Below are 26,294 nucleotides of genomic sequence, written 5' to 3'. Positions count from 1 at the left end.
GCCACCTGCCATAGTTGAGCTCCCCAGAAAGGAGAGTAGGAAAGATTGTGGGGGAGGTGGAGAAAAGACAGCAGGGTTCCTAGGCAACAAAGTGCCTGGGAGAAGTCTATGGCAGCTCTAAGTAACCCCAGAGGAGGTGACTTTAGTAGAGGAAGATTTCCTCTCTGTAGCTCCAGGTATGGTTCACGGTCATCCTTCCCAAGGCATCAAAGCCTTTCTGAGGCATATCCTGCCTGGAATGTTATATTCTTTCTGCCAAATATTGTTTAAAATTAAGAGCCTCAAATCATAAGTAATTTTTCTTCTTGCTTTCTCTTTCCAGAGTGGAAGACTTTATAGAGCTCCTTTGGTAGAAATGTTCATGGAAATGTTGGGGCTATTTCTATTTTTTTCTTTTGTTTTTAGTATTTGTGTTTTTGGGACAGCACAAGCAGGGGAGGGGCAGAGAGAAGGGGATAGGGGATCTGAAGTGGGCTGATAGCAGTGAGCCCGATGTGGGGTTTGAACTCCCGAACCGCGAGATCATGACATGAGCCAAAGTTGGACGCTTAACCGACTGAGGGGCTATTTCTAAACTGAGATGATAATAAAGGGATTTTTTGTTGTTGTTGGAGTGCTGACCAGTGGCCCATTTGAGTTTGAAGGAAAATAATCTGAAACACGCTCTTCGTGGGGAGAAGAAACCTGGAAAGCAGTAATGCCAAAGGGGAGTGGGGCTGACAGCGTACAGCTACCAAACAGCCAGAATGCAACGAGAGATGGCAGCACAAAAGGCCAGGACTATTCTGGGACATGTACCCTGAGTCACAGAGTAACAGAGACCAGAGGTGACAGCTGGTCTCTCGGCTCCTCAGTGAGCAAGCATCTGGAATATCACTGTGATTTTGTGAAGCTCAGTTTAGGAGCATCGAACCTTAGGGAATTTGGAAAAGGGCAAGGAGAAGGAGTAGTTGGAGTTGAGGCCTTAGGTCGTCCGATCAGGGGAAAGATTAAAGAAGTTAAATGTGGGCAACTAATGGGGGATGGCAATAGTCTGCTAATTCCTGACACCGTAGAAGGCAAGAATTATTGGTAAAGGGGGATGGTATCATTAGAAGATACGTTTGATACCAATAAGCATTGAAATGCTGAACGGCACACATAAAAAATGCTCTGGCCAACTGTATTAGCTTGCACAACAGGACCACCATTTCCCAAGGAAATCCAGTGTGTGTGTGTGTGTGTGTGTGTGTGTGTGCATGTGTGTGCCTGTATGTGTGTGTGTGTGTGTGTGTGTGTGTGTGTGTTTGTACACAATTACTTGAGATATTTGATAGTAGATTTTCAGTACAATCGTAATGTAAGCTTCTCTGGACCAGAGACCACTGTAGCATAAAGGGGTCGCCTGACCTCCAAACCTGGCAACGAGTGTCCTCATGCAGCTTCTAGAACCCAGACACTGAGCAAATTAACCTCAAAACATTCCTGTGAAATGCAGGCTTCTCGCAATAGATTTTTTTTTTAATGTTTATTTATTTTTGAGAGAGGGAGAGAGAGAGCATGAGCAGGGGAGGGGCAGAGAGAGAGACAGAGGACCTGAAGCAGGCTCTGTGCTGACAGCAGAGAGCCCCATGCCAGGCTCGAATTCACAAGCCGTGAGATCATGACCTGAGCTAAAGTCTCATGTTTAACCAACTGAGCCACCCATGCGCCCCTCATGATAGATTTTGATTAGATTCTTACAGTCCATTCCGTGATGGGAAAAGGAATTCTACCAAGACTGAGATGTAGGGGGCTTACATCTTACGTGGAGGAAATGTGGTCCTTCCATGGTGGATGCGAGGAGGCCCAGAGTGAAGTGGAGGGCAAAGGTCACATTCTGATAAAGAACCCATCAGAAACTTTGATATGTGAATCCCAGAGGATGCTGTGACATATACAGTTCTTGTTACAGGATTGGGGATCTGATTGTGTTTAGAAATCCATGCAAGAAAGTACTACAAGCAGGGGTTTTGATTTTGATGAAAACAAGCCCAACTTTTCTTAATTCCAGTTTCAGAAATAAAAGTTTGCTGCTAGGTTTGGAGGACAGCTGGGAAAAGCCTCTGGACTCGGATCCATGCAAGCCTTCTCAGACATCAGGGGCCGATGAGGGGCCAGATATTTGTGCTGTCTATTTTTATTTATAAATACATCCTACCTTCCAGGTGCTGGAAAGCTAATCCAGGCTGACAGATTTCCTTACTTGACTGCCTTGGCTTTCAATGGCCGGTGTCACTGCTATTAATAGCAAACTCTATATTCTTAAAGAGCTTTTCTTTCTGCTCTGCCAGGCCCAGAGCAGACCTTGGTAGGAAAGATCAAGCTGGGGTTAGGCTGGAGGAAGACAGAGGCAATTAAGCAGAGGGGACAGAGAGGCACCAAAGAAGAAAAGCCAGGAATTTCTTGAGCGAAATTAACCTTAAGCTGACTTTGAAACTTTCTTTGATACATTCTTCTAGCAATTGGTTTTAAGGTCTACATAATACAAGATTAAGGAGTTCAAGAGGACCCATGGGTAGATGGAAAGTGATTCCAATGACCAGATTAGTTGGCTTCTTTGAGAAAGGGACTCAAGGGATGATCTTGTTGAGTGAGCTTCTTTTCTGGCTCCCTTTTCCTTAAGCAAATATAAAAATAGTCCTTTTAAAACAGAGCAATATGCATCTTTTAGCTAGTCTCTTCCTTTGGTTTTCAAAGCGCGTTGCATATTTTGAGAGAAATTCCAGTCCATTTTGGTGCTTTTGTGTCTTGCTTATTTATCCTATGGTGGTCCAAGGTCTCAAGCAAAGACAGCATTGTGCCCCCAAACACTTTAGAAGTAAAACCTTCATTAATGGAATTCCAGGGAAATAGAATTTATGCTTAACTCTTAGTTAAACACAAAACCCCTTTTGCTTTAATCCTTGATGTTGAAATCCTTTTTAAGATGTTTACATTTGCTTTTATGTCTGTACACAGGACAGGGAAATGACCTAATCTCGCTCTGATGATTCAGCATCTTGCAGCCCCTCCATTCTAAGTGTGTTTTATTGTAGGGATAGAGGGTACGGAAGATTAGAATGCGTCTAAGCCTTGGCTGAAAAGGCTCCTTTATCTAATTGTGTTCGAATCCTGGGGCAGACTGGCATTGCCGGTTCAGTTCCACACACCTGCAGACTCCAGCCCCAGACACTGCCAGTCCTTTAGCGGGTCCAGAATGAATCCTTTGCTTCCATGTGATCTCCTCCTAGGAGAATCATGAAGCCCTGCAAACGAAGACTCAAGGAAGAGCTGTGTCCACAAATAAGACAAAACCATCACAGAACTATTCTCCTGGGGCATGGCTCAGAGCGACCTCACTTTCAGGCCTGAGGCCACACACTCCTGAGTTTCTGGGTTGACATGCAACAGACCTGGATGGGCCCTTGAGGCACATGGAGACTCCTAGCTCCTTCCCAGCCCACTTCCCAGAGGAAGTGTAAATGTATTCATGTACGTGGGGTGCAGGAGTCACGCTGCCCGCTATCTTGGTGTTCCCTTTGAGTTCAAGGAAAAGTGCCAAGTTGGAAGACATAAATATCTCACCCAAAGACAATTTTTAAAAACCTCCTCTCTCCCACCCTTTCCATCTTAGTTGCCGGAAACGGGTAGTGTGGATCCCCTGGGAAGGACAAGAAAATGGTAGGTAGCCCGTCCGGGTTCCTATTTGCCTTGGCCTCTTTTGCTTGTTGTGACGACGAGGAGAGAGCCAACTGATCAAAACTACTGCGCAGCCTCTTTCAGCTCCAGAATTTACCACATTTCTGAAGCGAACGGCCAAAGGAATGCGAGCTGGGTCAAGGACAAGAGGATTTAGCCAAGGGAGCCCCGTGGTTTCTTGCTTGTCATGAATGATGTATAGAATGAGGTAATGCAACCAAAATTAAGTGAGAGCCTCAGAGTCACTTTCCACACAGCTGGGAGTGAAGCTTTTTGATGAGTGTATGATTTTTTAAAATGTCCTGGAGCATCAAAAGGCCTGACTTCTAAAATCACATTACCTTGCAACTTGATGTCATAGGTATAACTGGGCTTCAGGGAAGCAGGGCTGTCTCCCAGGGGGAATGCCACAGATATTTTGACATTGGGGAAGTTTGGAAAAGCCCCTCCTTCAATTGTTCCTCCCTCCCCATTTGTGGTATTCGTCTTCTGGCCTAGAGAATCGGCCTGATTGCTGTTAGAAACTTCGGGGAAGGGAAGGGAAGATTAGAGAGGATAAGAAATGAAAACCTGCAATGGGGCAGCATGTCCAGAGGGAACTAGTTGGCTAAGGCAGAGTTTCCAGAAAGAGCAGCCTCCGTGATGTACTTAGGAACAGGCTTTTTTCCTGCTTTCAGTTTTCCTTTACTTGAGGCTGTATTTCTGATGTTTACCAGGGGCTCCGCTTTTCTGACTCATGGACTTTCCTTCTGAGGAAAGGGGTCAGGGGCACATGGGTTAGCCCAGTGTTCTGGCTGTATGGCCTTGGCCCTTGTCTGCAACCTGAGAAGGAACGTCTGCCACAAAAAGTGATTTTGAGGGTTTTTGTAATGCCCGTGGCCAACAAATATAATTTCTCTCCTTCCCTCTCTTTTCCCTGTTTTTTCTTTTCCTGTTGACTTTCTTCATTAAACATGCTAGGAGGGCATTACCTTGAGGCTGATAAAGCTTGTGCTTCTAAAGTGGGCTGTGGGCCTGCTCTTTGTGGAATTAGTCAATTAGTTCTTCTGTGAGGAAAATATTCTGAGGATAGAGAGAGAGAGAGGGAGAGGTAGAGAGAGAGAAATGCCACTAAGGGAATCATTTTGGGTGCATGTGAGGACTGAGAGAGGGGTAAGAGAGGACGTTTTATCCAACCTGGGTAAAAATGGAACAAGGTTCTTACAATATACTTGTTTTCTATAGTATCTTGAGCATTAGCAAGATGCTGCTTGAAAGAGAGGAAAAAAATTCTTCCATCGACCTGTGCCTGTTTGACATTTGATTTTATTTTGCCTACATTATTTGGGAAACCCCAAGTTCAGAAATTTTTATGACAAGAGCTATTTTCTGAGGTTCCTGGCAGAAGCAAACATAAAACTGATATGGCAGGATGACCCCCTTAATGTGGATCTCTCAGGATTCCCATGCGTGAACACCTGCTGGACATGAGCTCGTGATACATAGTTGCAAGATGCACAAGAAAACATGATACCATGAATGTGCATTAGTACACATTAAAAAATAGAGCATTAGAATTATACAGTTTCCAACAATTTAAAATAGTAGAGTCATGTGTGGAAACTATGACAGTGATGTTTTAAATGATTAAAGGGGCACTTGGGTGGCTCAGTCGGTTAAGCATCTGACTTCAGCTCAGGTTATGATCTCATGGTTCATGAGTTCAAGCCCCACCTCAGGGTTTGTGCTGACAGCTCAGACCCTGGAGCCTGCTTTGGATTCTGTGTCTCCGTCTCTCTCTGCCCCTTCCCCACTTGTGCTCTCTCTTTCTCTCTCAAAAATGAATAAACATTAAATTATATGATTAAAGACATAAAATAGAGAACTTAAAATACGAAAGAACAAGTGGTTATAAAGAGTAATTGTAAAAGAAGGAAAGGCAGATTTTGGAAGAACATACTAAAACTTCTAGAAGGGAATATTATTATTTAAAACATTTTTTAAAAATTATTTTAAATTTATTTTTGAGAGAGAGAGCATGAGGTGGTGAGGAGCAGAGAGAGAGGGAGATGCAGAATCTGAAGCAGGCTCCAGGCTCTGAGCTGTCAGCACAGAGCCCGACGTGGGGCTTGAACTGGAGAACTGCGAGATCATGAACTGAGTGAAAGTCAAGACGATCAACCTATTGAGCCACCCAAGTGCCTGGGAATATTATTTTTTTATTAATTTTTTAAATGTTTATTTTTGAGAGAGAGAGCGTGCCCATGCATGGGCAGGGGAAGGGCAGAGAGAGGAAGACGGAGTTTCCAAAGCAGGCTCCATGTTGACAGAACAGAGCCTGCCCAATGTGGAGCTCAGACTCACAGAACTGCAAGATCATGACCTGAGCCAAAGTTAGACGCTCAATCAGTTAAGCCACCCGGGTGCCCCCAAAGGGAACATTACTGAAGGGAGAATTAGTAAAATGGAAAGTAGAGCTAGTAAAATTATCCAGGAACTGACATTGAGAGATAAATTAATGGGGAATATATAAGACAGTTGAAAATCCACATAGACATAGAATTACACCTTTGTATATGTTAATCATAGTTAATCATAGAAAGAATAAAGGGAGTAGAGGAAAGGCAATACTTGAAGAGGTAAAGACTAAGGGACTAGGAAGTTTCAACAAAATCCAAAAACTGACTTGTGCTCCTTTATGCACTGTGCCCCTAGGAAGGTAGAATGGCATACCTAATTGATGAATTTGAGATTTTGAGAGGAATAAACCGAGCCAACTCAAGTCAGCTCTGCTCTTATTCCTTCAGAGCAAACCTGTCTGCAGTCAGGAGAAGTTTTCCTTGTCCTCCATGTCGCAGATCTCACCCCGGCACCCTGTTGGGGGAATTTGGCTTCCTCAATCAGCAAATCAGTCTAACTCTGGCTCTCATATTAAGCTACAATCTCCAACCCAGGCTTTATAAGTAACTAAGGAGCTTATTTATTTAATTTCTCAATGTGTTTGTTGCCTGGGCAGGAAAGAGGGAACACTAAAAAAATGTTTTTAGGAATGCATAAGGAAACATTGGTAAGATATAGTAGATATTAAAAAATAAAGAGGAAGGGGGCCTAAATGGCTCAGTCGGTTGAGCATCCGACTCTTGATTTCGGCTCAGGTCATGGTCTGAGGGTCATGGGACCCAGCGCCAGTGTCAGCATGGAGCCTGTTTAAAATTCTGTCTTTCGGGGCGCCTGGATGGCTCAGTCGGTTAAGCGTCCGACTTCGGCTCAGGTCATGATCTCACAGTTCATGAGTTCGAGCCCCGCGTCGGGCTCTGTGCTGACAGCTCAGAGCCTGGAGCCTGTTTCAGATTCTGTGTCTCCCTCTCTCTCTCTGACCCTCCCCCGTTCATGCTCTGTCTCTCTCTGTCTCAAAAGTAAACAAACGTTAAAAAAAAATTAAAAAAAAAAAAAATTCTCTCTTTCATTTTCTGCTCCTCTCCCCTACTCTCTCTCTAAAATAAAAAATATAAATTAAAAAAAATACAGAGGATAGTATGGTTACCCAAATACCAGTAAACTTAAAAACTTCGATGACGTAGACTATTTCATAGAAAAATATACGTTTACAAAACTGACTCAAGAAGAAACAGATAGTTATAATCAATAAAAAATTCAGTCTTTTATAAAAATCTGCATATACTCCTGTGTATGTATATATACACATATGCACACACACATGCTCATTTCAAACTCCTAATTTACAGGCAAGTTCTATCAAACATTCAATCTTAAACAAATGTTTTCATAAAAAGAGTGCTCCCCAACTCATTTTATGAGACTGGCATAACTTTGACAGAAAATCAGATAAACTTAATATTACAAACAGAAAAGGTCAATATGAAAAAAATTGAAGACCAATAATCACAAATAAACATAGGACTGAAACCATAAATAAAATATAAGCAAGTCAGAATCCAGTTATATCTTCCTGAATTTTAATGTTTATTTTTGACAGAGAGAGAGAGAGAGAGAGAGAGAGAGAGAGAAAGCGCAAGCAGGGGAGAGGCAGAGAGGGAGACACAGAATCCAAAGCAGGCTCCAGGCTCCAAGCTGTCAGCACAGAGTCAGATGCGAGGCTCGAACCCACGAACTGCGAGATCATGACCTGAGCCAAAGTTGGATGTTTAACTGACTGAGCCACCCAGGCGCCCCTTCTTCATGAGTTTTATATACGTGTACTTGTGTGCATGTGTATGCATGTATGTGTGGGTAAACCAAGTAGGGCTTTTAAACTAACGTAAAGATGGTTTTACAATAGAACCCGTTTTAGAAATGTAATATAGCACTATTGACTAAAGAAGAAATGTGCAATCATTTAAATGGAAGCAGGAAAAACAACTTAAAAAATTCAATGTATTTTTATGATAAATTCTTAGTAAAATGGAAAGTTGGGGAATATTTGATAGAAGATGATCTACAAATACTTTAGAGCAAACATTATTCTCTACAGCATTTCCTTCAAAGAGGAATAAGACAAGAATGCCTGTCAACACATCATCTGTTAATCAATGTACTGCACGTTCTAGTCAGTGATGTTAGACAAGAAGAAAGATAGGAGCATTAGAAAAAGAAGAAAACCCTTTTTCGTGTGTGTGTGTGTGTGTGTATGTGTTTAGACAATGTATATATCCAAGAGAGACTGTCAAATAATTCAAGTAATAAAGTTGTTGGATAGAAGATTCTTGTAGGTTGGGTTCCAGAGAAGCTGACTCTGACCTGGCGATTAGCACATAGTTTATTCGATTGTGTTCTTGATATCAATACCTGTGGAAGGGATGGGTAAGAAGTAGGATTGTGCAAAGGGAGAAGTTGAGCTGTGACGCAGTCCTCACGAAGGCCCCAGACAACCCCCTGGGAAGATCTGAATCTGGCAAGTCCCTTTAGAATTGTCCCAAGATAGGGTGAGGAGGTCTGGCCTTTCCATTTCCAAGTTGACTAGTCACTGGGTGTACAATGTCCTGGGAAGTAATGTGGCTCTGGGCTTACAGCTCTTTTGGCCAAGACACTTCTTTAAGAGGGCTTGTCGATGAGGTCTAACTGTTGGCATTTCTTCCTTGCACCTAAGGGAATAAGTATTTTAGTCCTAAAGGGGGATGCGGGAGGCACAGGGATCGACTTATCTAAGTTTTGGGAGCCATTCTTTCAGGATCTCAATGGGAGTCTTTTCCTTGGGGGGAACTCATAGGAGGAAGCTGAGTGGGATGGACTACGGCCCCCAGTGGAGCAGCTCGGGACCGTGACTGATACTCACTGATTGCTGCCTTGCTATGTATCCTAGAGCTCCTCTGCTCTCTTGTACCATCTCTGCTAGTCTCAGTGGTTCACCTGGTGGGTGACCCAGATCCTCACTTCTGACAGGTCTGATACCCTGGTCATGGTGTCCTTCTTAGGTCAGGATGGCTGCAACTGTCCAATTACTGTCAAAGTTGGGCCAGGTACTACCAAGAGGCACCAGACACCTCACTTAAATGCCCAATGTATTCTTCCCTGCCTACTTCATGTAACAGCAACCCTTCGTTGTCCTGATAATTAGTGTTAACATCCCCACCATTTCAGAACCTGCTACTCATTATGATAATTACATCTCCTTGGCTTCTAACAGTTAACTGCTGCCATCTGGCCTCTAATATTCTGGGGTTCTCCTATCCCCACTGCTATCAGTGAGCCCAGTTTTGTAATGACCTCTGCTACGGTCATTTCTGGCCTGCAGAGAGGAGCTACCACTGAACTTAAGGAGGCTGATGGTCCTCTCACCAGCATATTTTTTTTATTGCTCTGGGCCCGTCTATGGAGAATTTTTATCCTGTGGATTTTTCAGTCTTACGTGGTGAGTCCACTCTTATATGCCTACTTATCTAGGTCTTTTTTTTTTTTTTTTTTTTTTTTTACTATTTCTTCTCTCTCCCTGCCTTGGTAATTCAGGCATTTCTGCATTAACTTAGCGTGGGCCAGAGTCAAACAAACTTTTGCTATAAAGGGCCAGAGAGTCAATATTTTAGACTTTGTGAGCCACAAACAGCCTTGCGTGCATATCTTTGTTTATTTTTTATAGCCCTTTAAAAATGGAAAAAACATTCTTAGCTTTCAGGCTATACAAAAATAAGGCACTGGGATTGTAGTCTGTGCACCCTTGGGCCGTAGCTTTTTCACGCGTCTGGGAGCCTTCCTAGCAGGGTGTTTGCATAATCTCCCAACATCCGTAACAGGACCCATGTTAAATCCCATGTCCTGCCACAGTGCCCCTAAATTAATAAACTCTCCCTTCTTCCACTTTATATTCTGCCTCCAGTGAACCAGGATCCTCAGAAACCAGTTCAGTGTGCAGTTTCCTGGCTCCTGCTGGGACATGTTTTCTGGGTCCTGCAGCTCCCTTTTGGCAAATTCTCTTTCCTTCTTTACCAGGCTCAGCACATCCAGGTTGGATTAACCTTCATTATTGTCCTCGTTACCCGGAGAGGAGGTAGAGACTGATCCCGAGAGGGAGGCATATTGTCCTGCAGGAGAGAGGCTTCTTCAGGAGGTGCAAGTAAGAGGGAAAGAATAGACTTTAGGAGTGAGGGCTGGACCACTTCTGCAAGCTCAGATGATTCTGGGGAATGTGAAGATTAAAGAGTTTCAGGTGCATCCCTCCCCCACCAGGTATCCCAATTCATTTTCTCCCAGCCAGGGTTCAGAACTTACATAGCTGACTGACCAGCGTGAATGGAGAGCTTAATCTTCTTTGGAGTTCTGCTACTCTTCTTCTTTTTTTTTTTTTTTTTTAATGTTTATTTATTTTTGAGAGAGAGGGAGAGACAGAGTGTGAGCAGGGGAGGGGCAGAGAGAGAGCACGAGACACAGAATCCAAAGCAGGCTTCAAGCTGTCAGCACAGAGCCCGACGCGGGACTGGTACTCACGAACTGCGAGATCATGACCTGAGCCGAAGTCGGACGCTCAGCACACTGAGCCACCCAGGTGCCCTGCAGTTCTGCGACTCTTCAGGTTAAGTCTGTCTGTCCTCTTTCCTTAGGATGCAAGATTCAAGAGCCACTTCCTTGAGCTTTCACATTTAGTTTTTAATTGATAATTAATTTCTATTAGTCTTCCTAGATATTTTTCAAAGGATTAACAAATCTTAGCTATAGCCACCCAGTTCCACTGTCCCTGTAGTTATAATTTTCCCCATGTTTTTCAAATGCCTTATCACATTCTCTTGTGCAGTCTTACCAGAATACCCTGTCAGTTTACCACAGATGGAAAGTTTTAATAATTTCATCTTGACTTTGTGCCAGTGATGGGTCCTCATCCCCAGTCAGGCAGAGGGTGACCCAACTGCAGAATCTCATCCTAGCACCTGCTTTCATACACTGCTTCACGCGGCATTCTCCAGGAAGCAGATTCTGGGGTAGAGATCAGCTTGCAGAAAGCATGCCTCTGAGGTTGGTACCTGTGGACAGGACAGGAAGGAAGCAGGACTGAAAAGAGAAGAAGATGGGGTGGGAGGTGGTCTCAGTGGAGACTTTGGTAGGGAAGCTCTACAACTGGGATGGCCCTTCACAGTTGTCAGAAGCTGGTGTGCGGAGAATGAGTCTATATTCCCTGTTTTTTTTTTTTTTTTTTAAATTTTTTTAAATGTTTATTTTTGAGACAGAGAGAGACAGAGCATGAACGGGGGAGGGTCAGAGAGAGGAAGACACAGAATCTGAAGCAGGCTCCAGGCTCTGAGCTGTCAGCACAGAGCCCGATGCAGGGCTTGAACTCACGGACCCCGAGATCATGACCTGAGCATAAGTCGGCTGCTTAACTGACTGAGCCACCCAGGCGCTCCAGTCCTTCTGTCTTAAAGGGACATCTGGGTGGTACATCACAGCATCCATTACTAAGATCTTTAAATACTGGCAGCACAGATAGAAAATCATCACAGTTAGAAAATATAATTTAAGTAACAATATCTTTCTAAAAAGTAACAAAAACTCGGGTGCTTCAATGGCTTAGTTGGTTAAGTGTCAGACTTTGCCTCAGGTCATGATCTCGCGGTTCCTGAGTTTGAGCCCTGAGTTGGGTTCCGTGCTGACGTCTCAGAGCCTGGAGCCTGCTTTGGATTCTGTGTCTCCCTCTCTCTCTCTGCCCCTCCCTCACTCATGCTTGCTCTCTCTCTCTCTTTCTCTCAAAAATAAATAATGATTAAAGCAAAATTAAAAAAAAAAGTAATAAAAGCTCTAAGATGTCTGAGAATAGAGTTAACAATATTCAAGCCATTTTAAGAAAGCAATTACAAAATTTTATTAAAGTAAATGGATATAATATATCCATTATATATTATATATGGTATATATAATATATCCATTAATTATATATTATATATCCACTAATTAATTATATATATTATATATAATATATCCATTATATATTATACATATTGTATATATAAATGGATACAAAGTAAATGGATATAGTATGTCTATGGGTGGCAAGATTCAATAGTTTAAAGATGTTAGTGCTTTATAAGTTAATATAAAATTCAAAATCCCAACAGCTTTTTTTAAATATTTGACAATCTTATTCTAAAATTTATATGAAAAAGCAAATGGCCAAGGATAATCGAAGAAGTTTAAAAGTAGAACAAGGGCAGGGGTGCCTGGGCGGCTCAGTTGGTTAAGCGTCCGACTTCGGCTCAGGTCACGATCTCGCGGTCCGTGAGTGCGAGCCCCGAGTCAGGTTCTGTGCTGACAACTCAGAGCTTGGATGGAGCCTGCTTCAGATTCTCGCTCTGCCTTCCCCTCGCTCTCTACCCCTCCCCCACTGGTGCTATGTCTCTCTCTCTCTCTCTCTCAAAAATAAAACGTAAAAACAAAATTTTTTTTAAAGTAGAGCAAGGGCAGAAAGACTTGCCCAACTGGTATCAGGACTTATTAAATGCTGAAATAATTAAAATAGAAGGCAGTGCCATAGGAGTATATAGACAGACCAGTGCGATCTAATAGAGATTTGACCCTTGTTTGAATAATTACTTAATATGCGATAGTAGTAACATTGTAAATTAGTGGGAAAAAAATTTTATACTATTTAAAAAAAAATAAATGGTGCTGAGACAATTGATTTTATCTATGGAAAAAAAAACTTTATCTCTGCCTCATTCTATATATAAAAGTTTGATTCCAAGTTAGATTGGCTATGTATAAATTCTAAAACTTTAGGGGCGCCTGGGTGGCGCAGTCGGTTAAGCATCCGACTTCAGCCAGGTCAGGATCTCGCGGTCCGTGAGTTCGAGCCCCGCGTCAGGCTCTGGGCTGATGGCTCAGAGCCTGGAGCCTGTTTCCGATTCTGTGTCTCCCTCTCTCTCTGCCCCTCCCCCGTTCATGCTCTGTCTCTCTCTGTCCCAAAAATAAATAAACGTTGAAAAAAAAAAATTTAAAAATTATAAAAAAAAAAAAAAACTTTAAAACTTTTACAAAAAAATACACAGAAATACTTTGATGACTTTGAGGTAGGAGGAGATCTCTTAAGGCATGAAAACTATGTTACAAAACAAAGTACTGATAACTTTGGCTCCTTTAAAGGTTTTGTACTACAGAGTTATTGTAACTAAACGTCAGGTCATAATAGGAAAGAAGATATTTGCACTATATGTAACTGATAGGGGAATAACACCTGGAATATTTAAAGAACTTCCAGAAAACAATAAGAAAATGACGAGTCAACATATAAGTAAGCAAAGAATAAGAACAGGCAATTAAGAGTAGCTGAAATATGAATGACTAATATACGTTTGAGAAGTTTTTCGCCCTTCCCAGTGATCCTGGAAAAGCTAATTAAAACTACAATGACATAGTTTTTCATGCCTATCAGGTTTGTAAAAACTGATAAGTCTGCAAATTCCAGTGTTGGGGAGGATTTGGGACAAGGAGATATTCACATTCTGCTAGTGGGTGTGTGAAGTGGGATGTGCATTGGAATAGCCGCTTTGGAAAGCAATTTGGTAACATCAAATAAAATTTAAAATGAACCTAATTTTCACCCCAGGACTTCTCTACTACCCTAGAGAAATTTTTTTACACGTGGATATGAATGTTGAATGTAGTATCATTTGCAATGGATGGAAATTGGAAACAGCCTTAATTTCCATCCATTGGAGAATAGGTAAGTTGAAGTATGTTCATACAAAAACATACACTGAAGTTAAGGTGATCTAGAGCCACATGTCTCAGTGTGGATAGGCCTCAAAAGTAAAATCTTAAACCAAAAATTAGAAAAAATAACTGCAGAATATAGCATAACGCTATATATATTGTTTATGAATATATACATTTTATAGTTATGTATTTCACACACTTTTTTAATACACAAATATTTATTACATATTATAAAATATTATGAAAACATGAGTGAAAGTGAGAAACACCAAATTAAAGATAATAGTTTTTCTGCAGAGGGGAGTGTGAGAAGAATAATGGGATTGAGGAGGGGGCTGTCATATCTGCATTATTTTTTTCCCTTCAAAGACCCTGAAGCTGTAAAGATAGAAGGAAAAATTTTAAGCTTTGACAAAGCTGAGTGGCGGGGACATGAATTTTTGTTTTGTTTTAAGGTTTTTAATGCTTTTTGATATGTTTGGATGACACCAAAATTGAATTAGAAAATTAAGGAGTTTAAATAGACTAAGGAAAAAATCTGTTATTGTCATTTGATTAAAATTAATGTTGCAAATCCTTGTTTTTGACCAGTGAATCCCACCATTCATAGACCATGCCATTTAGCTTGATGAACTCTATCTTGGACTCTGCAGGGACTCTGAGAGAGAATAGCTAGGTGAGCCTGAATAAATTAAGTGTGCTGAGAGTAATCACAGGGCATTTGTCTAGTCTTGCTTGGCTGGGGACATTGAGGGTGGGGTAGGGGAAAGAATGGCGGTTCAGGAAGAAGCTCAGCTCAGGAACTTCTAAAGAGACCCCGCAACTTGCACAGCACCTAGTCCGAGGCCTCTTCCTTTCTGCCTTCAGGATCAGGCTTCCTGGTGTTCATGTGATGCCCCCTGCTTCCCCAGTGTCTCTGTGGGCTCATTTACTCACTGCTCTAGGTATTCTCACCAAGGAGCATTGAAGCTGTGGAATGCCAGGCCTTTCCGGCAGGCAAAGCCTGTGGAAGCAGCAAAGCAGATAATATCCCGTTGTAGGTTCGGTAGAAACAGAAAGCTTGGGCTGTGCTGGGAACATTGGTGATCAGAGCCACGTGAGGGGGAAAGCCTGGAAAGTTAGAGTTGGCAGGGCCCTTTGGGACCATCTAGCTCAGCGTTTGTGTGTGTTCAAACTTTTTGTTGTAACACGGTAGATGAACCAGGTGGTCATGACACTGCTCTGGTTAAAGCAATTGGGAGGACCGCAGTGACTAGTCCTTGGTGCTCCTGTTCAGTGCTCCTGCTTCTTGCTCTCCCCCCTGACAGCCCCTGACCAGGCTCTAGGAAGCACATGGTATAAAGCACTGTTCATATCCACACCCTTCATTAGACAGATGAGGACGGTGACCTACTGTGGGAGGCTGTGACTGCTCCAGCCCTCCACCTCTGACAGGGCACTTTCTACTGCATCCTTCAAGCACTTTCTCGATTTTCTTAGAATGGAGTCAACATAACCAGGCTATGTTGATTTTTTCCCCCTCTTTTCAGTTATTTATTTCTTTATTTTCTATATTCTAGATTTTAAAAAGAGACCATGTTGAGTGTTTCTACACCAAGCCGTGATACTGTCATCCTGCTGTGTTACAACTTATCTCATTATTTCACTGAACTCCAAGGGAAGGAATCAGAGTTAGTCCTTAAGTGTTATGGTGATAGGGGAGGGAAGACGGATCTAGACTAATTCCATGTGAGGGAGCTAGGAAATAAATTAAGAGGGAGAATATCCCACTATGCCTATTGTCCCCAAACAGCTCTCTCCTAAACTCCGTTTATTTAGGTAATAATTTGGTTAATCAAGCTGCAACTTTAAAATGCCAACATCTTCCTTCCAGGTAAAACCCATTGATCCCTTGCACCATAAAGTGAAAATTAATATTTCTTGATTGTTCATCCATTACTGCTGCCCATGTACTCTTGGCACATGTGAATACAATTGTTTGGAAATTTAAAAAATATATATTTCTTGAGCACTTTCTACATGCCAGGCACTATGCCAAGTGATTCACATGCATTATCTCATATAATCCACATAATAATAGTGTAAGGTCAATACAACTGTTATCTTCAATTGCATAAGGATGTATGGAGGTGTATAGAGGTTAAGTATTTCACCCAAAAGCACACAGCTAATAAATGGCAGAGTCAGGATTTAAGCCCATGCTTTTAGTGGCTGTGCTGCCCAGAAATGGACAGTTAGGTTTCATACCCAACTACCCAGTTAGAGAATGGGTGTTTCGTTGGATGTATGGAAGAAGGGTCAGTTAATTATAGAGTAGGTGGGCATGGTCGGTGGGGCTTTCCTGTCCATTCTACAACATGGCTTAAGTTACTTCTATACAAATTTGGATTAGAGATGCCCAAGAATAAATAAAATATAAAAGAAAAATACTAACCAAAATATAACCAAACTACAAGAACCAAAAAACTGCACTGAAAGATTTGCTGTACAACATTGATATAAATGAAAGCATAATTTCCCCAGGGGCTATATGCTATCAGCCCTAATTTCCTATTGCCTTTGTAGATTTTAAATTCTTAAAATCAGCTTTTAGTGAGAAGGGACTGTTAAGGACACTTAAGTAATACAAAGTTAACTAATGATGCCCATTTCAAAGAGAGGTAAACTGGATATTTGAAATAATTAAATTTTTTAAAAATCTCTTTTTGCAAATGGTGTCGGTCATCACATCATTCCAGTTCATTTCCGAGAAATAGACTACTGAACTCAAACTAGTTTAAACAACAGGAATATTAGGTCTTATATCACTCAGTTCTAAAGTAGAGTGGGCTTTATGTTTGATTCAATGAGTCAAAAATACCATCAAAAGGCCAGGTTCTCTCTGTCTCTTCATTCTGCTGTTTTAAGCTTTGGTTTCATTCTCAGGTTGGTTTTTCTTGTGCCACAAAATGGCTGCCATTTGGGGCTACAAGCCTCCTTATTCGCATACACAGAGGAAGAGAAAACTGGCTTCCTGTTGCTCTCTCTTCAGAACCAAGAAAAACATCCCCTCAAACCTCTTTTCTTTTGCACTGGCCAGCAGCAAAGGTCACATGACCATTTCGTAGACAGTCTCAGCAAGATGGGTTGAGATTACGTATAATCAGCAAGGTCCACCTCTTTAAATGAGGTTGTTCCCTCAGACACTGTTGCTTTTTCTCAATAAGAGAAAAGTGCAGTGTATGTTACAGAGGCAACCACAATCCCCAGTGTAGAATTTGCCTGTACCAGATGGGTACCATGATTCATTTACATATTCAAGAGACATGTATTAAATATCTGCCATCTGCTCAGAACCAAGAGATTCTAAAGAAAAGTTACACATGAATCCATTTTTCTATTAGGTGACAAAAATGACAAACTGTGGCTCATGCCCCTCCTGCTTTTTCCTCCCTACCCTTTGGTATAGCACTCAATAAAAATCTCAATATAGCCAAAGATTGAACTAAAGATGAAAACTGAGGCCACATTGATGGCTCCAAAATGAGGAAATGGACCAAATTCAGCCAGCCATTTAGTTACCAACCAATTATTTTATTAAACACAATCCTTTAAAAGAATTAATCTTTCTTTTTACACAGACCAATTTTCCTTTACCAGGGGGATAGATTACACTGACTTACCCTTTAACTCTTGAGAGCTCTGGGTATGTGTGCATCTCTGTCACCCACAACTCATCAATTTGACAGCTAGAATTTGAGGCTTACTATATTACATATTTAAATCTTTAATTTTGAAGGGGTAGGTGAAGGGCTCAGAAATTGCTATGTGTAAAGCTCAGAGTGCCCTATATTGGCAAAATAATTGCATTTGTAAACGTGAAATACTTTTGGAAGCACTTCCCTTTAAAGTGAATGAGATATAGGTGCTTGGAACAAGTTATGAGTTGTCTTATCTTGTGGTTTTGCAAATTTTGAAGTTGGTCAAATAAGCACTTTTTACCCTCTCCCAATTTTTTTCTAACAGCCCAGCTGACTGCACCTGCCTCTTTATTAACCACAGAAAAGCGAAAACCTAGCAACATGAAATTAAATCTTTCTCTGCTTTGGCACCAGTATGCCCATGGAGAGTGCTAAAGACATGTGGAAGATTTAATGCTTAGGGAGAGCAAAAGATTATTTGCTTCTGCCCCAGCAACAGAGCTATTCTAAGAGCTCTGATTGCTTAAGAGAGGCAGGGCATAGGCATGGTCTCTTTTTCTGTCTCTTACTTAGACTTTTAAATTCTTATTTGTTTATTTATTTGCTGAAGAGGTTATAACATAGGCTAGAGCAGTGGTTTTTCTGAGTTTGTTTTTCTGGGTGATTCCCAGACTGATCACTAACAGTGTTTGTATTTATAAAGACAGAATAATAATAAAAAAAGACAGAATGATATTGACATTTTATCATTTAACTAATAGTTCATAAAACCCAAGAAGCATCCTATTGTAATCCTAGAAAGTGTTTTGATGGTGGAAGTGAACAGAGAGGGGTGAGGTGTGGAGGGGCAGGGGAGTAGGTAGCCTGAGGATTATTTTGTGTGCCAAAATGGCAACATGGGGCTTTGACTTGCTAGGTTCCTAAATTCATATGTTTTTTTAGAGCTCAGCTTTCACCTGAAAATGACTCTATATCCCTTAATTTTTGTTTCTTTGGAGATAAGACACCAACTCCCCCAAACTATTCTACACTGCCTCCCCCCCCCCCCCCCCGTTTTTCTACTGTGTAAACCTTTATCCCAGTCTGAGTATCAATCCCACCTATGTCAGAATCTTTCATTTGCAGAGTTGGAGACCTTAAAAATACTCTGAGGGCGCCTGGGTGGCTCAGTAGGTTAAGCATTCGACTCTTGATTTCTGCTCAGGTCATGATCTTATGATATGTGAGATTGAGTCCCATGTCGAGCTCTGCACTGACAGTGTGGAGCCTACTTTGGATTCTCTCTCTCCCTCTCTGCCCCTCTCCCCCACTTGCACTCTGTCTCTCTCTCAAAGTAAATAAATCAACATAAAACGCCCCTCCCCCCGAACAACTATTTAAAAAAAATTAACACTAAAAAAAAAATTAAAAAAAGAAAAAAGGGGCGTCTGGGTGGCTTAGTTGGTTGAGCGTCTGACTTTGGCTCGGGTCATGATCTCACGGTCAGTGAGTTTGAGCCCCGTGTTGGGCTCTGGGCTGACAGCTAGGAGCCTGGAGCCTGCTTCAGGATTCTCTCTGTGTGTGTCTCTCTCTCCCTCCCCTGCTCACGCTCTGTCTCTCTCTCTCTCTCTGTTTGTCAAAAATAAACACTAATTTTTTTAAATTTTTTTTAACGTTTATTTATTTTTGAGACAGAGAGAGACAGAGCATGAACAGGGGAGGGTCAGAGAGAGGGAGACACAGGATCTGAAACAGGCTCCAGGCTCTGAGCTGTCAGCACAGAGCCCAACACAGGGCTCGAACTCACAGACCGTGAGATCATGACCTGAGCCAAAGTCGGCCGCTTAACCGACTGAGCCACCCAGGCGCCCCAGAATTAAACACTAAAAAAAAAAAAAAAAAACTAAAAAAAATTAATGGCTAGTTGGGAGAGCAAAATATGATGCTTTCTAGTTGTGTCTACTTCCAACTTGTCTACGTGACTGATTTTTTTTTTTTTTTTTTTTAACATCAAAGACTTGGTGAGTTGGTTGGTTTTCTCGTTTCTGTGGTTAATAAACAGGTAGGTGCAGTCAGCTGGGCTGTTAGGAAAAAAAGGGGTGAGTTGTAGACATTTTCTCCCCATTGGTCTTCATTCCAGGAAATGGAATATCTTCCACCTTCTGTTTAGATTAGATACACAGAAGCAATCCTTAATGGTTCCCTTTTGTTATTCTTCTCATCTAATTCATTCTGAAATCTGGTGGGTACAAAACTTCACCTCTGTAGTCAACATTCTAGCCCAAGTCACTGCCACTCTGATCCTCAAGAATTTTCAGTCTTGTCTCCTTGACACAACCTTGGATCAACCCTTGCTTGTCCATAATGTATTCTTCACCTTGAGGCCAGAATTTTCTTTTAAAAATGCAAATCAGAGTATGCCAGTCCCCTTCATAAAACTGCCTATGGTTTTCCAGTACTCTGAATAAAATCCAACTCCGGGGCGCCTGGGTGGCTCAGTCGGTTGGGCGTCCGACTTCAGCTCAGGTCACGATCTCGCGGTTCATGAGTTCGAGCCCCGCGTCAGGCTCTGGGCTGTTGGCTCGGAGCCTGGAGCCTGCTTCCGATTCTGTGTCTCCCTCTCTCTCTGCCCCTCCCCCATTCATGCTCTGTCTCTCTCTGTCCCAAAAATAAATAAACGTTTAAAAAAAAAAAAATCCAACTCCTAAGTACCATCTCCTAAGCCCTCCTCGATCTACCTTCTGCCAGCTACTTCAAGTTCTCTATTGCCTGTAATCACTATCCCTGCAGTTGTTACCTTTGTTTCTTTCCTGTGCTCGAAAAGTTTCTTCTTCACTTCTTCACCTGATCTTAGTTTAAATGTCACCTCTCTCAGAGGCATTCCCTGATGACCCTCCCAAACGGGTGTGATAGTTACTATGGAACGGGTAGGTTAACATCCCTTCAAACTCCCTTCCCCTTTGCCGAGAATACAGAACTAAAATTCACATTTCCCGGGCCTTCTGGGAGTTTGGATCCTAGAAATGATTTAGTTTCCATGAACAGAATGCAGGGCATCCATTTTGTGGTCCACGGGGTCTCCATTTTGGTGGGGCTGAGCATCATTTTGCTGGCATGGATTGCGGCTGGAGTGCTGTGGTTCTGGAGAAAGTAGTTCCAGCTATGGCTGTGACATGAAGCAGCCAGAGGCACTACCAGATTCAGTGGCTCTGCCACAGCAGCAACAGCTACTTTAATTCATTGGGGGCTGGAATAGTCCTGCAGTCAGCAGGGACGTAACACCTTCCTAACACAACAGCTTCTTCCAACAGATTGTGCAGACGCTGGACATTGTTCTTGACAGGTCAGTCTAGAGCCGGCTCCTCCAGCCCTTTTAACAATAAGTCCCTGAATTCCCTCCATAGAATCCTTTTCTGTTTAAACTAGCTACATTGGATTCTGTTGTTTGCAATAAAGTCTGGACCAATACAAGGGCCTACAGGAAGTTACTCTGTAGCTCATCTTTTGATTTTTTTTTATTTACCTCAGTCATAATTTAAATTTCACTGTTCATGTATTGTCTCTCTCCGTTACAATATAAGATTTATGAGGATAGGGCTTTGTCTGTCTGGTTCACTGCTCTGTCCCCAGCACCTAGGACAGTTCTCATACTTGGGAGATGTTCCATAAAGGTTTGTTGCATGAATGAATGAGACTTAACTTTTGTAAAGGTTACTTTGCACCATGCCCAGGCTATCTTAGCAGCAGGAGGTTTGCTCTGCAGCTACAGCCTTTCATTTGACTCACCATTTGTTTCTGGTCCAGCTCCAATTTAGCTCTTTTGACTCAGCAATGGAAACATGCACTCTCGATGATGATGACAGACTGGGTCCTTGAATTGTCTAAAAGCTCTACATCAGGAAGCTTCTGCTAAATGGTGGCTCGCACAGCTATCGGCAGAGCATGGCTCAGCCAGAGTTCACTATCAATGGTGTCAGGGAATAGGGCAGAGAATGGACAAGGTGGGCTGGCCCAGCTTGGCCATCGCAGGTCCTTTTTGCCTGAAAGACTATTTCACAAACAAGTGCAAGTCTGGGCACTCCCCTTCTGAAAGACTGCCTAAGACCATCCTACCCATTCTGGCTGCTGCTCATCTCTTTCCCATAACCAAACGTGCTTTTTCTCTTTTGAAAAATGTTCACAAGTCCGCAGCATGCCCACGCCAACTTAATACTCTATTTGTTCTCTCTAAGAGCCCTTCCTTTCTCTTTGTCTATTTCCAAATGAGGCAATGTCCGGAAATGCTTATAGTCTCTTTGCTTTGTTTTTAACAAACTGAGAAGTTAGATTCTTCACGTAAAATGTTGAATAATAGTGTATTTGCCTATAATCTTCTATCCCTCATTCAGTTTTTTTATTCTAGTGCTAGGTACATAATGGGTACTCAATAAATGTTTGAAGAATGATTGAATGCAACATGTCAAATTTATCAAACAAACAAACAAAACCAAGAATGATTGAATGAGTGAATCATCTTAGTTTGGTGCTTTTTAAAAGCTGGCAAAAGGTTAATATATGCAGAGAAGGCTTAGTATATGAGAAAAGAATCCCACATATGACTCTGATTCTATTCAAATGTGTTCCTGCAGTTCAGCGGGATTTCATTAACATTTTCTCCACATCATGCCTACTGAATATCACTGCAAGGTTCAGTTGACAAGTGCCATTCACAAGACACATCCCTGAACCTGAGAGGGTATCCTGCCATGTGGGGCTTCCTTTTCTGAGTCCTGACACAAGAACGGCGGCAAATGGCAAATGTTCTTTTTTAGGAATCGTATACAGAATGATGTGCTTCTTCAAGGTCAGGGCAAGCACCCACTTTACTTTGCATTCATGAGCAAGAATGCCGGTGACAGGTAACCTTCAGAGAGGGAGGCTGTCATTGGCAGGAGGGTGAAGGCTGGGAATTGAATCCTCCTCAAAAAGTCACATCTGCTGGCTGGCACGAGAAGGGACTCATGTCAGGGCAGGAGACTAACTGGCAGCAGAGGGCTGGTGGTTACTGATTAAGCTGGGCAAGGCATTTTAAGAGAAATGAGCACTCCCTGAGTTGAGATTAGGCAGGCTCTCGCAGGCTCTCACAGCCGGGAGGGGAGCGGTGAGTGGGTGGGTGGAAAAGGGTGAGGTCAGGAGAAGGACAGGGAGTGGGTATGCCCTTGCCTTGGTTGGAGGGAGAAGTCTCACAGCAGTGGGCAGGCCCTATGTTCTGTCTCCCAAGTTGCCAGAGACAGGTAGTATCTATCTCTAGGGCAGAAATTCCTGCCCTTGAGATTGAGACACTTCATGGGGTTGCCAGCTCTCTCAAAGGGCGATGTGAAATTCTCAAACCCAAATGGTTTCTACATCTCTTGACTAATAAGTGTGTTACACAGCTACCTTGAGTACCTTTTGAAAGCTGGGTATTTCCACTCTCAAAGTGCCTGGGAATAGTTGCTGTGGTTGCTACTATTTTCACTTATTTACTCTCTAACAAGCCTTACGTTATACGGTTGGCAGATAGGATATAACTATTAAGTTGTTAAATTGTTAAATTTACATCATTAAATATGATATAACAATTTTAAATTGTTAAATCTCCTCACAACCTGAGGAGATAGGTGCATTTATCCTCATTCTATACGTTGAGTGCCAGAGGCTCAGAGAGGCTGAACAACTTGTCCCATGTCACAGAGCTGCAAGGTGACAGAATGAAAGCAATCCTGTCCCTGTCTAGGGGAACGAGTCCCCAGATAATGGTTCTTTGCCAACTGCAGAAGATTTTATTAGATATTTGGCCCGAAGGCATGTTATTTGCTATAGCTGGGAACTAACTGTACATTATTGTTCTGGTGTCCCTCAAACAGTTTATTAACTACAGAGCAAATGAAGTTTTCTCCAGGCTCAAGTGAATGAAGCAAAACGTGGCCTAAACTTAGGATGGGCACCTAGCACAGGAGTGGGCAGCTGGTTTGTGAAATATGAGTGGAGGAGAGCCAAAAGCTGCTGTGTCCCTCTCTCTCTCTTCCCCTCTCCCCTACCAACCTACCCTGTGGCCTGAAGTACCCCCCCCACCCCGCCCCCCAAACAGAACCATTCACTTCGATGAAAGTTCTCACAGCCTCTATAAAAATGTTGGTTTGTTCCCTCTGAGGCCTGATGCGTTTATAATAATTTGTTTTTGATAATAATATGGATGCGTCACCTGTATATATTGGTTTCTCTCATTGGATCATCTCAGCACACTGCAAGGCAACTGTTTCCTCTTGGCACGGATTAGTTTATCAGAGTAGACAGCCCTGAGCAAAGCCCTCAGGGAATGGAGGAGAGGACAGGTAAGTTTTGATGCTAAGACAGATTATCAGGAGAAGTTGTCAGAAAAGGTCAAGAGCTTTAGAACCTGTTCCTTGAGGGTGCACCCTGATAGAAGCTAAAGCAGCCAGATGCAGCATGAAGGTTTGGTATCCCAGGAAGTAAAAGGGAAACCATGGGAAGCTGTGAAGCTAAAATGTGAGGAAAATTTGTTCATAGACAACTTTGAATCCTTAGACTTTTTTTTATTTTATTATTTTTTAGGTAAGATTTATCAAGGTACCACTTGACAGTTATATTTTATTAGAGAAGTAAACCATATGTTTAACTGTTTCGCCTTGGGAGTCCTACAAGGAGTTTAGAGGAGATGTGGGGAGAAAGAATGAGAAATGGGAAGAGGTGTCGTGAGATTGATGAACACATTTCTTACACTGGAGGCAGGATAGGGCCATCTCATGTTGCCAACTTTTCCTCCCATGCTCTTTCCCTAGAAGATCAGAGATCCCAGATGGATTGGGGGAGACACTTACAGGGGCTTGGCCACAGCCTGAACTGTGCCGGCACACCCCCCTCCCCAGGAGATGGGCCCAGGCATGGTTGCCCGATGGGAAACCTGACCCTCCCTACTTCTCCCAACCTGGGGAACTCTGACCCTTTCCTCCTTCTTTCCCCTGATCTTGTTCTGCTGCTAACGTTCAACCTAATCTTTATAACTCATTGGGAGCTTACTGTTCCCTTAGGAGTGTTGCTAATGAGGGCAGGGTGTCAAAGACATTACCTTCCAACCAGTTATGGGACCCTGCTGCTGATGTCTCCTCCCCGTGTTCTGGTAAAGGCAGTGCTGGCCCCTGGCAGATTTATCAATTCGGCCAAGTCTGGTTTTCATTTTCTCTGCTCCTTCTGCTCCATTTCAAGCCAGCCAAGTGTCTAGTGCCCTCATCCCCTTCCTCCCACCCTGTCACTACCCCTTTATTCCATTTCATGTATGCCGGTCCTAGACCACCCCGTCTCCTTTCCTTTTTAGCTTGGTTTTTCAAAGTTACTTGACCTGGGTCTTGTTCTCTTTGTGGGTGATACCAGGTTGTCCAGATACATGCACATTTATCAACATAGTAGCCAATATATATGTTACTTCCTCCTGATCATCGGGACCTTAAAACACTGCAGTATTGGACTTTATCTGTATAAGAAAGCCTTCCAAGGAGTAACTCTATGGAGAAACTCAAGAACTAACCCCAGCCAAAAGGGAAGACAATCCGTCACTGGTCCTAGGGGCCCCTTCTATGTCTGTGTGGGATGGGTCCTGGGATGGAGGTCTGGAAGTCTAGACTTCTACTTCATTTAAAACTTCAAAACAGTCTTGGCAACTAGCTGTAAAGCTCCCTAGAGTCTGAAGGGTCTCCCTCTGCAAAGTAAGGGTTGATAGAGTACGAGGGGTACTAAGTTACTGCAAAGTTCTCTGCAAACACAGAGCACGTGGAAAAGGCTTAATGAAAGATTTGGATGAAATTCCTCCAGAAGTGGGATGGAAGGTTGAGATGGGATCCTTGGCAGAATCCAGTGCTGAAGAGTGAACTTCTTGCAATGCATTAGAAAAAAAAAAAAAAAAAAAAACACTAAATGAAGTATTCATGGCCATTAGATTCTTTCTGCCCTAAAAAAATAAATACCCAAGTCTGGCAAGTTTGGGAGGTAATTGCTGCCAGCCATTGTCCAATCCTGTGATGCTGTCTTAAAGCATCCTATTGTGCTGTGCAGGTGTTTAGGCTGGAAGACTAGGGGTGAGACAGAGTTAAAACTGTGTGGAGCGTGCCTGCTTCCCGATGCTGGCCTGAATAAATCCTGACCAATTACTCGTCTTATTCCAGAAGTCACCTAGAATGGGATGTGGTAATATTTACAGGCAGGATAGAGTGTTCCAGGAGAAATTCAGTGATACCAAATTGCTCATGACAGCATCTTGACTTTTCTGTTTTCTCAGAGCTCAGAGTATGAGTAACCTCACATCTGGCCGTGTCTTTGGTTTATATGGAAATGTACCTTTTTGAAGACCTGACACTCCCTCTCTACAGAGTTTTCACTTGGGCCCCATAGCCAGTTCTGTAAAGCCCAGAGTACAATTAGGCCTCATTCTCGGCAACTAGGTTCCAAGTCTTGACCAGGGCAAGTTTTGGCTTGAGACATAAACCATAAAATTTAAGAAAACCCTGAAGTGTTTTGCTTGGCATAAGATAAGCGCAATTCACTTATTTTTTTTTTTTTAACGTTTTTATTCATTTTTGAGACAGAGAGACAGAGCATGAACGGGGGAGGGGCAGAGAGAGAGGGAGACACAGAATCGGAAACAGGCTCCAGGCTCTGAGCCATCAGCCCAGAGCCCGACGCGGGACTCAAACTCACGGACCGCGAGATTGTGACCTGAGCCGAAGTCGGACGCTCAACCGACTGAGCCACCCAGGCGCCCCAGCAATT

The 26,294-nt window shown here is 42.6% G+C and overlaps 1 long non-coding RNA gene across 1 annotated transcript in view; it reads left to right on the top strand.

Annotated features, from left to right (window-relative positions):
* The window catches only part of LOC123606622, a 438,079-nt gene that overhangs the window by 256,959 nt on the left and 154,826 nt on the right, over positions 1 to 26,294 (top strand). The gene's annotated exons all lie outside the window — the stretch shown is intronic.

Source organism: Leopardus geoffroyi, chromosome A1 (assembly GCF_018350155.1).
Source record: "Leopardus geoffroyi isolate Oge1 chromosome A1, O.geoffroyi_Oge1_pat1.0, whole genome shotgun sequence".
Lineage (NCBI taxonomy): Eukaryota > Metazoa > Chordata > Mammalia > Carnivora > Felidae > Leopardus > Leopardus geoffroyi.
Note: the sequence above shows the minus strand (reverse complement) of the source record. Positions and strands in the feature narration are given on the sequence as shown.